Source organism: Heterocephalus glaber, unplaced genomic scaffold (assembly GCF_053883595.1).
Source record: "Heterocephalus glaber isolate CG9 unplaced genomic scaffold, H.glaber_assembly_v1.0 deba00000738, whole genome shotgun sequence".
In the NCBI taxonomy this organism is placed as follows: Eukaryota; Metazoa; Chordata; class Mammalia; order Rodentia; family Bathyergidae; genus Heterocephalus; species Heterocephalus glaber.
The window spans coordinates 16,514,812-16,530,243 of NW_028258161.1; positions in this window are offsets into that span (position 1 = coordinate 16,514,812).

The window sequence follows — 15,432 nt, forward strand, 5'->3', positions numbered from 1 at the left end:
GCTTTGGGAAGGATTCTGCACATGTGTCCTGGGGTTTTGTGATTAACAGGTCACACCTACTTCCCCAGTCAGCTTTGCCACTCCCTCATGTCCTGTCTCATTTCCCCCTGAGAGACACAAACCCCCATAATTCTGTACAGGGTGCTGAGGGAGTGGAGGTCTCTGTCTTCTATAGCTTCTTCTGGCTGGAATGGGCTGTAGACTCTGCCTACTAGGGATTATGTGCTCTCCAACTACCATGGTGTGTTGTGCCTCATTGCTTGCTTGAAGAGAAAAACTGTTAGAAGACAATGAGAAAAGAATTAGTGACTACTGAGCTGTCTGGTCAATGGGAGAAAGAAAGTCACTTTACTGTAGGTTGGGGATGTAGAACCCAAATATGAGGAGCAGGTCAGATTTCCACACTTCTTGTGGAACACAAAGTATAGCAAAGAGGGAAGTTAGATAAATTATTGACAGCCTGACAGCCATAGCTTTAGCAAGATTACCCACGTAATGAATCTAATTAAAAACAGAAGCCTTAATACAGGTCCCTATTTAAGCTGTGGTGAATTAGGGTCATTAGTGATGCTGCTTATCTGCACTGGAACAATACAGGAGTCTTTTTGAAGTGGAGCCTCAGGTCTCCAGAGGTCTTGGGCATAGCTTTCTCCTTAGCCCTGTGAAAATTCTAGTGACTATTTCCCATTTTCTGCATAGGGTTTTTATAGCTTGTTACTGGAGACCCGTGCAGTTAGGTTCCAGTCCCCTGCCCAGTATACAACACAGGCCGGTGCAACCAACAAAGCCACTGGCCAGTCCCAGGCACGGACTTTTGTTGGCAATCAGTTGGGGTAAAGGCGAGCTACGTGCAGTGTCTATGGAAATTAATGTAAACAAGGTTCATAAAGGACAAGACAAAGCATTCTCGAATTAGGAACAGAATAGACAAAATACATGGTTGTAATTAGAACACTGTCCTTCTAGTCAGAAGGTTTTAGTTCTGTGAACAGAATTTGGGTGCGAGTTACTCTGACCTCAGCAAGTAGGCTTCAGCTGGACTTGCTTCTCAGAACAAGCCAATTGTGGGGTTTACTCACCATCTGGGCTCACTTGTAGCTACATCAGGCTCTCACTGCCCTGCTGTAATCCTAAATTTGCCAGACTCTGTCTGATACCTACCACCACTCCCCAGGAAACCAGAGTTTGCACAAGGAGTTCCAGGCACCCTTGGCAAAGCAGGGTCTCCACCCTGAATTCACGCAGAGCCCAGACACTGCTCCTGCCTGACACACAAGGGCAGCCTCTGCCTGGTTAAGCTGTAAGGGTTAATGGCAACCAGGAGACACCACCCAGTGCTCTCTACCCTCCCTGGGCTTGTAGAAATCTTCCCAGTTAGTCCTGGATTTGATTCCTCTGAACATCCGCAGAATTGAGTGCCAGGTCTGAGATTGCACAGGAGCCTCCATATGTTGGGAGCCTGTCCCACACACTGGAATATTCCTTGGGTAACCGATGTCAGAACCAAACCAGAAGAAATCCACAAGAGCCTCAGAAACAAGGCCCCTCACCTTCCCGGTCCAGCACCCCAACTTGAACAGCTGCCACAGACAGCGCTGCAGTGGAGAGAGGCCGACAGGACTATGGCTCGTGAGATTAAAGACTACTGGGACAAACAATCCTCTGGACACACACAGGAAATGTTTTCTCTCGTTTTTTTCCTCCATTATTGGTATGTTTTTTATTTTTCACTATTTTTTTCCTTTTGTTGGAGTTTGGAGTTTTACCACCCATTTTCTTGGTCCTCCCTTTTTAATATTATTTGTTTTATTAGTTTGAATAGGTCCTCCTTTTATTCACTCTCTCCTCCCTTCTTTTCTTAATTTCTCTCTTTCAACTTGTTCCCTTGGCGGGGCAGGGATTTAGCTCAGTGGCACCATCCCTGCCTCGACAGTGCAAGGTCGCGAGTTCCATCCACAGAATCCACCCCCAAACCAGGAAGAATATTACTAGCTTGTTCCTTGGTATTTTTTTCTTATGTTCTTTTCTCTAGGTTAATCTCTGCTCCTTATTATTTATACTTCTCCTGTGTGGTCTTCTCTGTTACTCTTATCTAATCCACTAATTTCCCTTTACTCCTTAACAGGACTCCTGGACCAATCCTACCACATTCTTCACATCCACCATTGCTTTATCTTTCATAATCTATTTCTTTTGCTCTTTTTTCTTCAACACTCATAGCACCCACCTTTATGAATTTATAGGTGGGTAATTATACCTTAGTATGTCTAGATACTGCTTTATAGTGCAAGGGGGTAAATTGCTCTAACAAGGGGATATTTACTGCATATAATTTTTTGATTTGCTTTAGACCTTGTTATATAACTACAAATCCTATACCTAGGGTTAAAGGTAATGAAGTGTTAGTTATTACCGTTTGTCACTTCCAGTTTGTGTTTGATACTATAGTTATTACTGATTGTACTAAATTAGCCAAGGTTGGGGAGGGGGAAAGGAAGAAAGGGACTAGAGACTAGAAGGGAAAAAAATAGAAAGGAAGCTTTCATAAATAAGGAGGGAAAGAAGAGTTGAAGGGAGGGAAGGGGACTGGGGAAAAAGAAGAATCAAGATGTCTTATGCACAGGTACAAATTCCCTATGATGAATCTGATCATTATATATATCTAAAATGCAACAATAAAATTAACTTTTAAAAAACCCAACCAAACAAAAAGTTAGCCAAGGTAATATTGCTTTTGTGATCAATTGATCCTCCTTGTATGCAATACCTAAATTGTCTGGGGCCCAGAAACACTATTACAGCTCAGTACCAAATAACTGGATGGTAGGGCAAGCAAGGCACAACCTTTTATTCCTAGTAAACAGAAGAGATAGGATCCTGGGATCAACTGAAAGACCAAAAGTCAGCTATGTCTAGAATACAGCTCTGAAAAGTAGTTATTACCTGAAGAGGTCTTGGTACTAGTATAAAACTACCTACTATAAACAACTTATAAGCCTCAATGCAGAAAACAAGCAAAAAAATACAAAATGAGAAAAAAACAGAAGCAAGATGCAATCCAGTTTGCCCAATTTGCCCACAGCAAGCCCAGAGAACATCAAGGTGGAAGAAATCAAAAGCCTCCCAGCTGAATTTTATGAAATGGTAGTAGCAGAAGTAACAAAGCAGGTGAATAAGTCCCTAGACAAAAACAAAACAGAAATAATCACACAAATAACTAAAGACATGATGACCACAATGAAGGAAATGCTTAGTAAATCTAGAGTAGACACATATAACAAAATAGAAGAGCTTAGGGAAACCACGAATGCCCAACATAGGAAAGAACTGGATGCCTTAAAACAGATGCAAACAGATATTCAGGAGATTAGAAATTCTATTGAAAGTATACATAGCAGAATCAGCCAATGTGAAGATAGAAGATCAGATCTAGAAGACAGGGTTGTTGTTGGTGATCATCAAGTGAAAGACAGCTTAAAAATAGTAAGAGACTACAAAAAATCAATCTAACAGCTGCTAGATGATACAAAGAAGAATAATATAAAATTAATTAGAATCAATAAAAAATCAGAAGATAACACAAAGGACATAAAAAAATCTGTTCCCAGAAGTAATAGCAGAAAACTTCCCAAGCATGGGAAAAGAATTTGACATAAAGATAAGTGACACATATAAAACCTCAATTATACATAATCAGGAAAAAACCACACAAAAACATAATTAACATAATTAACATAATTTAACATTAGAACAGAATATTAAAAGCTGATAGAGAAAACAAACACATCGTCTATAAAGGAAAGCCCATCAGAATCACAGCAGACTTCTCAACACAAATGCTTAAGTCAAGGAGAGCTTGAAGTATTTCAAGTTCTAAAAGAAAACAACTTCCAACCCAGACAGTTGTACCTTGAAAAATTATATTTCAAAATTGGCAGAGAAAAAAGATACTTCTGGGATAAAGAACACATAAAGAAATCCATGAACGCCAACCCAGCACTCCAAAAAGTTTTAAAGGATATTCTAAAAAGAGATAAGGGGGCCAGGGATTTAGCTCAGTGGTTCCACCACCTGCCTCGAAAGCGAAAGAACCTGAGTTTGATCCCTGGTACCAAAAAAAAAAAAAAAAAAAGAGAGAGAGAGAGATAAGGAAGACAACAATCCAATAATCCCAAAAGAATGAATCCATGAGGCAAAGTAATTAAAAAAGAGAGAAAGAAAGGTAACCAACAACAGGAAATTAACATGACCAGGATAAGTCAGTACCTATCAGTTACAACCATCAATGTGAATGGTCTCAATATAACAATCAAAAGAAAGAGATTGGCAGAATGGATTAAGAAACAAGATCTATCAATATATTCCATAAAAGAAATATATTTAACTGCAAAAGAAACTCATAGACTGAAAGTCAAAGGACAGAAAACAATACTCCATGTAACGGAACCTCTGAAAAAAGCAGAGGTAGCTATTCTATTTGCAGACAAAGTGGATTTCAAGCCAAGAGTGACCAAAAGAGACAAGAAGGTCACTACAGTATTAATGCTTATTTGATTTTTCATGTTCATTAGTATTTGTTTTATATAGTTAGGTGGACTAGTATTTGGTGCACGTATTTATGATTGTCATCTCTTCCTCTTGGATTTTTCCCTTTACAAGGATGTAGTGACCTTCTTTGTCTCTCTTAGTCTTGGTTAGAAATCCACTTTGTCTGCAAATAGGATAGCTACCCCTGCTTTTTTCAGGGTTTCTGTTGTATGGAATGTTGTTTTCCATCCTTTGACTAGTAGAGGGGAACCTCAATACCCCACTGTCACAAATAGTTCAACTAGACAAAAAAAATCAACCAATACTAGAGCTGAAGCAAACTTTTGAACAAATGAACTTAATAGATGTCTACAAAGTTTTCCACCCCATAAAATCAGAATACACATTCTCAGCTGCACATGGGTCATTTTCCAAAATAGACCATATGCTTGCTTATAGAACATGCTTAAATAAATGCAAAGGAACTGAAGTTATCCCCTGTGTATTATCAGACCATAGCACAATGAAATTGGAGGTCAATAACAAAAGAAACCACGAGAAACTCATAAACACATGGAAATTAAATAACACCCTCCTGAACAACCAACAAGTCACAGAGGAAATTAAAGAAGAAATTAGACAGTTTCTACATTTAAATGATAATGCCAATACAACATACCAGAATTTATGGGACACAATGAAAGCAGTCTTATGAGGGAAATTCATAACAGTGAATCCCCGTATTAGGAAAACAGAGCGAGCTTAAATAAACAACATAATTCTGGACTTCAAGCTTCTAGAAAAAGAAGAGCAAAGGAAAAGCTCATACAAGAAAGGAAATTATAAAAATCAGAGCAGAAATCAATGCAATGGAGACTAAGAGAATGATGAAAAAATCAACAAATTGAGGAGTTGGTCCTTCAAAAGAATAAATAAAATTGACAAACCCTTAGCCAGCCTTATCAGAAAAGAAAAGAAAAGGTTCAAATTCATGCAATTAGGCATGAAAAGGGTGAAATTACAACAGATTCATCAGAAATCCAGAGGATCATCAATACTTACTTTGAGAATCTGTACTCTAATAAGATGGAAAATACAGAAGAAAAGGACAGATTCCTAGGTACATATGAATCATCAAAGTTGAGCCAAGAAGATACATAATTTCTGAACAACCCAGTGTAAATCAATGAAATTGAAAATGTAATTAAAATCTTACCAACAAAGAAAAGCCCAGGTCCTGATGGATTCACTCCTGAATTCTTCAAGAAATTTAGAGAAGAGCTAATGCCACTACTTCTCATACTCTTTACTGAAGTTGAAAGGGAAGCAATACTCCCAAATTCTTTCCTAAAGGCAAGCATTACTTTGATTCCAAAAGCAGAGAAAGATCCAATGAAAAAAAGAGAACTATAGGTCAATCTCCCTAATGAACATAGATGCAAAAATCCTTAATAAGATACAAACAGAATGCAGAAGATCATACACCCTGACCAAGCGATATTTATCTCAGGGATGTAAGGGTAGCTCAACATATGTAAATCAATAAATGTAATACACTGTATTAGCAGAGTCAAGGACAAAACCACATGACTATCTGAATAGATGCAGAAAAAGTGTTTGACAAAATCCAACACCCATTCATGATAAAAATCCTGAAAATTGGAATGAATGGTCTTTATCCCAACCTGATAAAAGCCATCTATGACAAATCAACAGCCAACATCATACTAGACAGTCAAAAACTGAAATCTTTCATGCTAAAATCAAGAACAAAACAAGGATGTCCACTATCACCAATTCTGATCAATATAGTTCTGGAAACATTAGTCACAACAATTAGACAAGAGAAAGAAAAAGAATAAAGATAGGAAATGAAGACGTTAAATTGTCATTATTTGCAGATGACATGATACTCTGTATAGAAGACTCCAAAAACTCCACCAAAAGACTTCTAAACTTAATAACCAAATTCAGTAGAGTAGCTGGATACAAGGCAAATACACAAAAATCAATAGCTTTCCTATACAGGAATAATAGACTCATTGAAAGAGGAATTGGGGAAACAACTCCATTCACAATATCATACCAGAAATGAAATATCTAGGAATCAATCTAATGAAGAAAGTAAAAGACTTCTGCTTTGACCACTACAGCACTCTGAAAAAGAGATCAAAGAGGATATCAGAAAATGGAAAGACATCCCCTGCTCCTGGGTAGGAAGGATCAATATAGTGAAAATGGCCATACTTCCAAGACTACTATATAGATTCAATGCAATCTTGATTGAATTCCCAACAGCATATTTCACAGAACTAGAGAAAACAATCCAAAAATTCATTTGGAACCAGAAGAGACCTAGAATAGCAAAAGCAATTCTAGGCAATAAAGGCAAGGTAGGGGGTATCACAATCCCCAGCTTGAAACTATACTACAAAGCTACTGTGATAAAACAGCATGGTACTGGATAAAGAAACAGACCTGAGGATCAATGGAACAGATTAGAAGATGCAGAAACAACTCCAGACATACTAAGCCCCGTCATCTTTGAGAAAGGAACCAAACACCCTCACTGGAGGAAAGATAGCCTCTTTAATATATACTCCTGGAAAAACTGGGTTTCAACTTGCCAAAGATTAAAACTAGTCCTGTATCTCTCACCATGCACTAAACTAAAATTGAAATGGATCAAAGATCTAAATGTTAACCTGTTGGAAGATAGATAGACCTGTTGGAAGATATTAAACCTGTTGGAAGATAGGTTAGGTAGAACTCTTGAAGATGTTGGCATGGGAAAAGACTTCATGAACAAAACCTCAGTCACATGGAAACTAGCAGAAAGAATCAACAACTGGGTTCTCATCTTATTAAAAAGCTTTTATAGAGCAAGAGAAACTACCAACAGAGTGAAGAGACAGCCCACAATGTGAGAAAAAGTTTTTACCAGATGTTCCTCAAAGGACTACTATCTAGAATATATTAAAAACTTTAAAAACCAGACCCTCCAAATTTAAAGACTCAACCCAAAAATGGGCATCTGACATGAACAGACATTTCTCAGATGAAGAAGTAGAAGCAGCAAATAAACATTTGAAAAAATGTTCAGCATTTACTGGTCATTGGACATATGCAAATGAAAACAATGTTGAGATTCCAAATCATTCCAGAAAGAATGGCTGCTATCAAGAAATCAACCGATAACAAATGCTGGCGGGGCTGTGGGGAAAAAGGAACTCTTCTCCACTGTTGGTGGGAGTGTAGACTGGTGCACCCACTAGAGAAATCAGTGTGGAGATTCCTCGAAAAACTAGGATTAGAGGTTCCATTTGACCCAGCTATTCCCCTCCGGGTATGTTCCTGAAAGAATTAAAAGCATCATACCACAGTGATATATGTGCACCCATGTCGATAGTGGCACCATTTGAAATAGCTAAATGTTGGAAATGGCCCAAATGCCCATCAACTGGTGATTTGATAAAGAAGATGTGGGGTTTTTTTGTTTTGTTTTGTTTTATAAAATGAAGAACTACTCAGCCATAAAGAAAGATAAATTACAGACATTTATAGCTAAATGAATGCACCTTGAGGCCATACTCTTAAGTGAAATGAATAGTACACATGTGTATAAATACAAATTTCTTCTCTGGTGTGAGAAACTGAAAGTGTAAATGAGGACCAAAATGTATAATAGATATTGTGAAATAGAAAGAAAATGTTCAAAGGGGAAGGGGAACTGGTGTGGGAGGGTGCCATGGTAAAGGAAAGAAGAGAAAGAAAAAGATGAAAAAAAAGAAGGAAAGATGGAAACAAAGTTTTTGTAAATAGGGAGGGGTGAAGAGGGTGAAGAGAAGGCAGGGGACGGGGGAAAATAAGAACCAAGATACATCATGCACAGGTACAAATTCCCAATGATGAAAGTGATCATAATGTGTACCTAAAATGTACCAATAAATTTAATGAATAAAATCTTTTTAAAAAGAAGGTCACTACACACTTGTTAAGGGAACAATCCAAGAGGAAGAGTTAACAATAATAAGTATATATGTGCCAAACACTGGTGCACCCAGCTATATAAAACAAACACTAATGGATATGAAAAACTAGATAAACACTAGTACAATTGTAATGGGGGACTTCAACACCACACTGTAACAAATAGATCACCTAGACAAAAAAATCAACAAAGAAAAATCAGAGCTGAACTAAATCATTGAACAAATGAACTTAGTAGGTATGTCCGGTGTTCTACCCCACAATACAGAATACACATTCTCCTTAGCAGCACACAGGGCTTTCTCCAAAATAAACTGCATACTAGCTCATAGAACATGCTTAAGTAAATACAAAGGAACTGAAATAATTCCATGCATATAACCAGATCATAGTGCAATGAAACTGGAAATCAATGGCAACAGAAGCCACAAAAATTACATAAACACATGGAAATTGAACAATACCCTCCTAAAACAACCAGTGGGTCACAGATGAAATTAAAGAAGAAATTAGACAGTTTCTAAAACTGAACAATAATGCCAGCATGACATACCAGAACTTTGGTATGCAATGAAAGCAGTCTTATAAGGGAGATTTATAGCTGTGAATTCTCACATTAGGAAAACAAAACATGAGCCTGCGACTTAGCTCAGTGGTTCTGCTGCCTGCCTCACAAGCTCAAGGACCCAAGTTTGATCCCCGGTACCAAAAAAAGAAAAAAAAAAAGAAAAACAAAGCGACCTCAAATTACCTAATGTTGAACCTCAAACTTCTAGGAAAAGAAAAACAAATTAAACTCAAAGCTTGTACAAGGAAGGAAATTATAAAAATCAGAGCAGAAGTTAATGCAATTAAGACTAAAAAAATGCAGAGAATCAATGAATCAAAGAGTTGGTTCTTTGAAAAAAAAAATAGACAAACCCTTAGCCAACCTCTTCAAAAAAAGGAAAGAAAAGACCCAAATCCATGCAATTAGGAATGAAAGGGGGAGAGGTATCAACAGATCCTGTAGAAATCCAGAAGATCATCGGTACTTATTTTGAAAACTGATACTCAAATATGGTGGAAAATTCAGAAGAAATGGATAGAATCCTAGATACATATGAATTACCAAAGCTGAATTAAGAAGATATAAAAATTCTAAATATCAGTCAATGAAATTTTATTCTTTTTTCTTGGTACTGGGGATCAAACTCAGGTCCTTGCACTTTTGAAGCAGGCATTGAAACCACTGAGCTAAATCCCCGGCCCCTAATGAAATTTTAAAAGTAGTAAAAAAAATCACCAACAAAGAAAAGTCCAGGTCCTGCACAGTTCACTGCTGAATTCTAGATTCAGCAAGAATTCTAGATTCAACAAGAGATTTAGATAAGATCTAATGCCATTATTCCTCTTTAACGAAATAAAAAAGGGGTGCAATACAACCCAAAATCATTCCTAGAAGCAAGCATTACTTTGATACCAAAACCAGAGAAAGATCCAACCAAAAAATAGAACTACAGGACAATCTCTTTATTTTTTATTTTATTTATTTATTTTTTTGGTACCGGGGATTGAACTCTAGTCCTTGCGCTTGCACAGCAGGTGGCAAAACCACTGAGCTAAATCCCCGGGCCTGGGGCAATCTCTTTAAATGAACATCTACGTAAAAATCCTCGATAAGATGCTGGCAAACAGAATAGCAAATCATCAAAAAGATTATACACTATAACCAAGTATGATTCATACCAAGGATGCAGGGATAGTTCAACATACAAACATCAATGAATATAATACACTATGTTAACAGAACCAAGGACAAAAACTACACGATCATCTCAATAGATGCAGAGAAAGCATTTGACAAATTCCAACACACATTCATGATAAAAATCCTTTAAAAATTAGAATAGAAGGTCTTTATCTCAATCTGATGAAAGCCATCTGTGACAAACCAAAAGCCAACATCATACTGAATGAACAGCCAACAGTTCAGTTTCAGTTTCAAAAACTGAAAGCTTTCACTCTAAAATCAGGAACAAGACAAGGATGCCCACTACCACCACTTCTGTTCAGTATAGTTCTAGAAACATTTGCCGGAGCAATTAGCAGAAAGAAATAAAAAGAATGTGGATAGGAAAGGAATGTTAAATTATCATTATTTGCTGATGACGTGATACTCTACATAGAAGACCCCTAAAATTCCACCAAAAGACTCCTGGATTTAATAACCAAATTTGGTAGTATAGGAGGATACAAAGTCAACACTCAAAAATCAATAGCTTTCCTGTACACAAATAACAAATTCACTGAGAGAGAAACTAGGGAAACAACACTTTTATAATCTTATCAAGAAAAATGAAATACTTAGGAATCAGTCTAACAAAGGAAGTAAAAGACCTTCACATTGACCTCTACAGTACTCTGAAAAAGGAGATCGAAGAAGATATTAGAAAATGGAAAGATATCCCTTGTTCTTGGATAGGCAAAACCAATATAGTGAAAATGGCCATACTTCCAGGACTGTTACACAGTTTTAATGCAATTCCAATCAATATCTCACAGAACTAGAGAAAATAATGTTAAAATTTATATGGAACCAGAAGAGACCTAGAATAGCAAAAGCAATTCTAGGCAACAAAGGCTGGGAAAACTGGCTTTTCTCATGCCAAAGATTAAACTGACACCCATATCTCTCACCACGCACTAAACTAAAATAAAAATGAATCAGAGATCTAAATATTGAAACAGAAACACTTAATCTGCTGGATAATATAATAGCTAAAACTCTCAAAAACTTAGGTATAGGCAAAGACTTTATGAACTAAATCCTGATCACACAGAAAATATTACAAGGAATTAACAACTGGGATAACATCATATTAAAAAGCTTTTGCACAGTGAAAGAAATCACCAACCAGGCAAAGAGACAACCCACAGAATGGAGAAAATTGTTTTTGTCAGCTATTCTTTAAAGATCTAATATCTAGAATATATAATGCACTCAAAAAAATCAGACCTCCCCCCCGCAAGTTTAAAGACCCAATCCAAAAATGGGCATCTGAATGAATAGACACTTCTCAGATGAAGAAGTACCAATAGCAAATAAATATATGAAAAAATGTTTACCATCACTGGTCATTTGAGAAATGAAAAATAAAACAACACTGAGATTTTATCTCACTCCAGAAAGAATGGCTGTCATCAAGAAATCAACCAATAACAAATGCTGGCATGGCTGTGGGGAAAAACAAACCCTTCTCCACTTTTGGTGGGAGTGTAAATTGTTACAACCACCATGGAAACCAGTATGGAGAGTCCTATAAAACTCAAACTAGAAGTTCCAGTTGATTCAGCTGTGCTTCTTCTAGGTATCTTCCCCAAAGGGTTAAAAGCATCATACCACAGTGATAGATGTACCCCCACATTTATATCAGCACAATTTGTAATATCTATATCTTGGAAATCACCCGTACATCTGTCAGTGGATGAATGGACAAAGAAAATGTGGTTTTTACATACAATGGTTTTACATACAATGGTTTTTACATACAGTATATATCCTCAAGGATAAACTTAAGATAGTTTTAGGTAAATGGATGTACCTTGAGAACATAATTTTAAGTGAAATAAATCAGACATACGTATTTAAATATCACATTGTGTCTGTTGTATGAGAAACCCAAAGGGAAAATAAGGACTAAAGTGGAGCATAGATATTGGGAAGTAAGAAGAACATATTCAAGTGGGAAGAGGAACAAGAGATAGGGAAGGGGAAGGAAAGGAAGGGAATAGGGGAAGGAAAACAGTAGGAGCAAAGCTTTGTAAATGAAGGAGGAAGGATTGAAGAAATTGAGATATATCACGTACTTGTACAAATTCCCTATGATGAATGTAATCATTATGTATGTGAAAATGTACCAAGAAAATCAATTTAAAATAAATAAAATCATAAAGTGAAGACACATACAGATTTTAATCATTGAAAGCAGCAAGTGAGGTTGAAACTCCTGCCCTAAATTCTTGACTTCTGCAAAATGGAGAGCCAAAATCGAAGTGTGTTTTGAGTGCCATCCTTGGATGCCAGGGAAGTACTCAGCATACGTAGGAACACACTGAGGTGATCCTTTGAAGACTGCCTCACACGAGTGGTAATACTCCCACCTCATGGCCTTTACCTTCACCGCCCACCCACATGCCTCATTCTGTCTAAATGCCAATGTTCTAGAAAGGTCTTCATTGACTACAATACTCATTATATTTTCCCCCTCTCTCCCTGCCTATCTTTTTTTACTGTTGTCTGCTTTTACCCTACTGGAATGACAGTTCTAAAAAAGTAAGGGCTTTGCTTTGTGTACAGTGGAGTCCTGGAAACACAACAGCGGTATGGATGGGTTCTTGGATATGTTTCTTGAATGAGGGATTTGATTAAAGACTCTACCTACCCCATGCTCATATCCTTCTCTCTGCTTCACCACACGTGTTCTCTAGCTGACATTGCCACCACCCTGAGCTTGGGATGTAGTGCCTGGCACTATGGTAGAAGAGAGGTCATGACCTATTCATAACCTGGCCCCCTAGGTTTGATCCCCACCAAAGCAAGAAAAAAAAAGATTGAAAATGCTCTCTGCAATAATAGTGTTTATAAGAAGTCTCTTATCCCTTGAAATGTGCCAGATGCCATTAGTACTTCCTGACAAATCCTGGGAAGCCTCAGACCTGTTTATCATGGGAAACAGTTGAGGTACAGGAGAAAGACATGAACTTCCAGGAGGTAACTCTAAAGGCTCCCACCTAACTCACACCCAAGGATAGAAGCATCTCTATTAGTCAGCTGTCCACCTCTGTGACACAATCAATACCTGAGGCAAACAAATTCAAAAGAGGGAATGCTTATTTTAGCTAATGGCTTTAGAGATCTCAGTCCGCGGTCATTTGGCTCCATTACTTTGGAGTCTGGGGTGAGGTAGAGCATTATGGCAGGAAGTTGAAAGAAAGCTATTTGCCTCTTGGTGGCAAGGAAGCAAAGGAGAGAGACAGGAAGAAGCTGAGGTCTCAGTATCTTCTTCAAAGGGCACAGTCACAATGACTGAATTTTCTTCCACCAGACCCACCTCTTAAAGTTTCCACCATCTACCAAAAGCATCACTGGTTTGTGACAAAGGCTTTAACACCTTGGACTTTGGAGAATGTTCCAGACCCAAACTATAGGGATCTCATCCACCTGTCAGATCAAGGAATTCCTTCTGGATTTACCTCTGTATTAGTCAGCTTTCCTGTCACTGAGACACAATGTCTGACACCCACTACTTACAGGAGGAAAGGTTTCCTTTAGCTCAAGGTTTCAGGAGGTTTAGTACATGGCTATCAGGTGGCAAGGCAAAAACCTCTGGCAGAAGTGCATGGCAGAGCAAAGCTGCTTAGTTTGTGGCAGCCAGGAGGCAAAGCAGGGGAACAGTGCCAGCAAGGAACGAGCAGGGGACCATGTACAGCACCCATATATAGTGGGTCTCTGTGACCTGCCCAGATACAACTAGAGTGTGCTTTACTTAGCTGACAGACACTTATTAATCCAATGACGCTGACCTATCAGGGTTAATAGTCACAATCCATCCCTTCTCAACTTTACACCTAGAAACATCTCCTTAAACTGTACTTAATCTCCAAATACAGACAATAACAAGTATATAATTATGCCTAACAAAATACAACCAGAAACATAATAATCCCTTTTCCAAAGTCTCAAAATTTTCAACAGTTTTCTTTTTTATTGGTACATGTTTGCGGTACATAATATTTACATTTCTTCTGGGGGGTTGGTACATGTACATAACACATCTTATTTCTTTTCTTCATCCCCATCCCCTCTCCCTCCTCCAACATTTTTCAAAAGTCCAAGTCCAAGTCTCTTCTGAAACTTAAGGCAAATCCTTAGCTGTGAATCCCTGTAAAAATAAAAAACAAATTACATAATCCCAAGGTACAATAGCACAGGGTAAACATTCTCATTCCAAAGGGGAGGATTAGGCAGACTGAAAGGAAGTGAATCAAAACAAGAACAAAAACAACCAGGTCAAACATTAAATCCTGTAAGCAACACATCCAGCATGTAAGGCACATAGTGGTAAGATACGAGTTCCAAAGGGCACAGGTGGCCATACTTCTGTGGCCTTGCTAGTTGCAGCCCACACCACCTCTCTCTTGGGCTGGCTCCATCTTGGTCTGAAGCTTTTTTTCAGCTGACAATCCACATTCCTGCATCTATAACTTCCTGAGATCTCCACTGCACCTTCAGTTTATTCCCACAGGTTCACGGATTGCCCCCTCAGGGACTCTTGCCTGGCCTTTCAGACCTTCCTCTGAAGTCTGTGTGGATATTTCTCTGACCTCATAGCTCTTGAAATCTACAAGCCAGTAAAATAAGCATCACGTGGACAATGCCAAGGCTTGCTGTCAAAGGAAGCTGTAGACAGGTCCCCTTGGACCATGGCTGCAGTGACCTCTGAGTGCTTTGATGACTAAGCATAGTGAAATGAATCCCAGGGAACCAATTCCTTAGCAGGCCCTGCTTAAGCAGGTATCCCAAGGGTTGTCTTTTCAAATGAAAGGTTGACATTTTTGTACCCTTCAGACTGGCACATGTGGGGCCTTGCAAATCCCTGAGATGCCCTCAAAGCATTTTTCTTCTTGTCCATGTATAAAGGACTTGGTCCCTTTTATGTGGGTGGGGAGATTAAGATGAAGCTTTGCTCTGTAGGTCAGGCTGGCCTTGAACTCATGGTGATCCTTGGGCTTCACCCTTCTAAGTGCTGGGATTACAGGCATGCACCATCATACATAGCTTAGTTTCTTTTTAATGGTACTAGTGTCCTTAGTAGCCACACATCCATTGGCCCAAATTTTACACAAGGTTCCTCTGGACAAAATTTTGTTTTT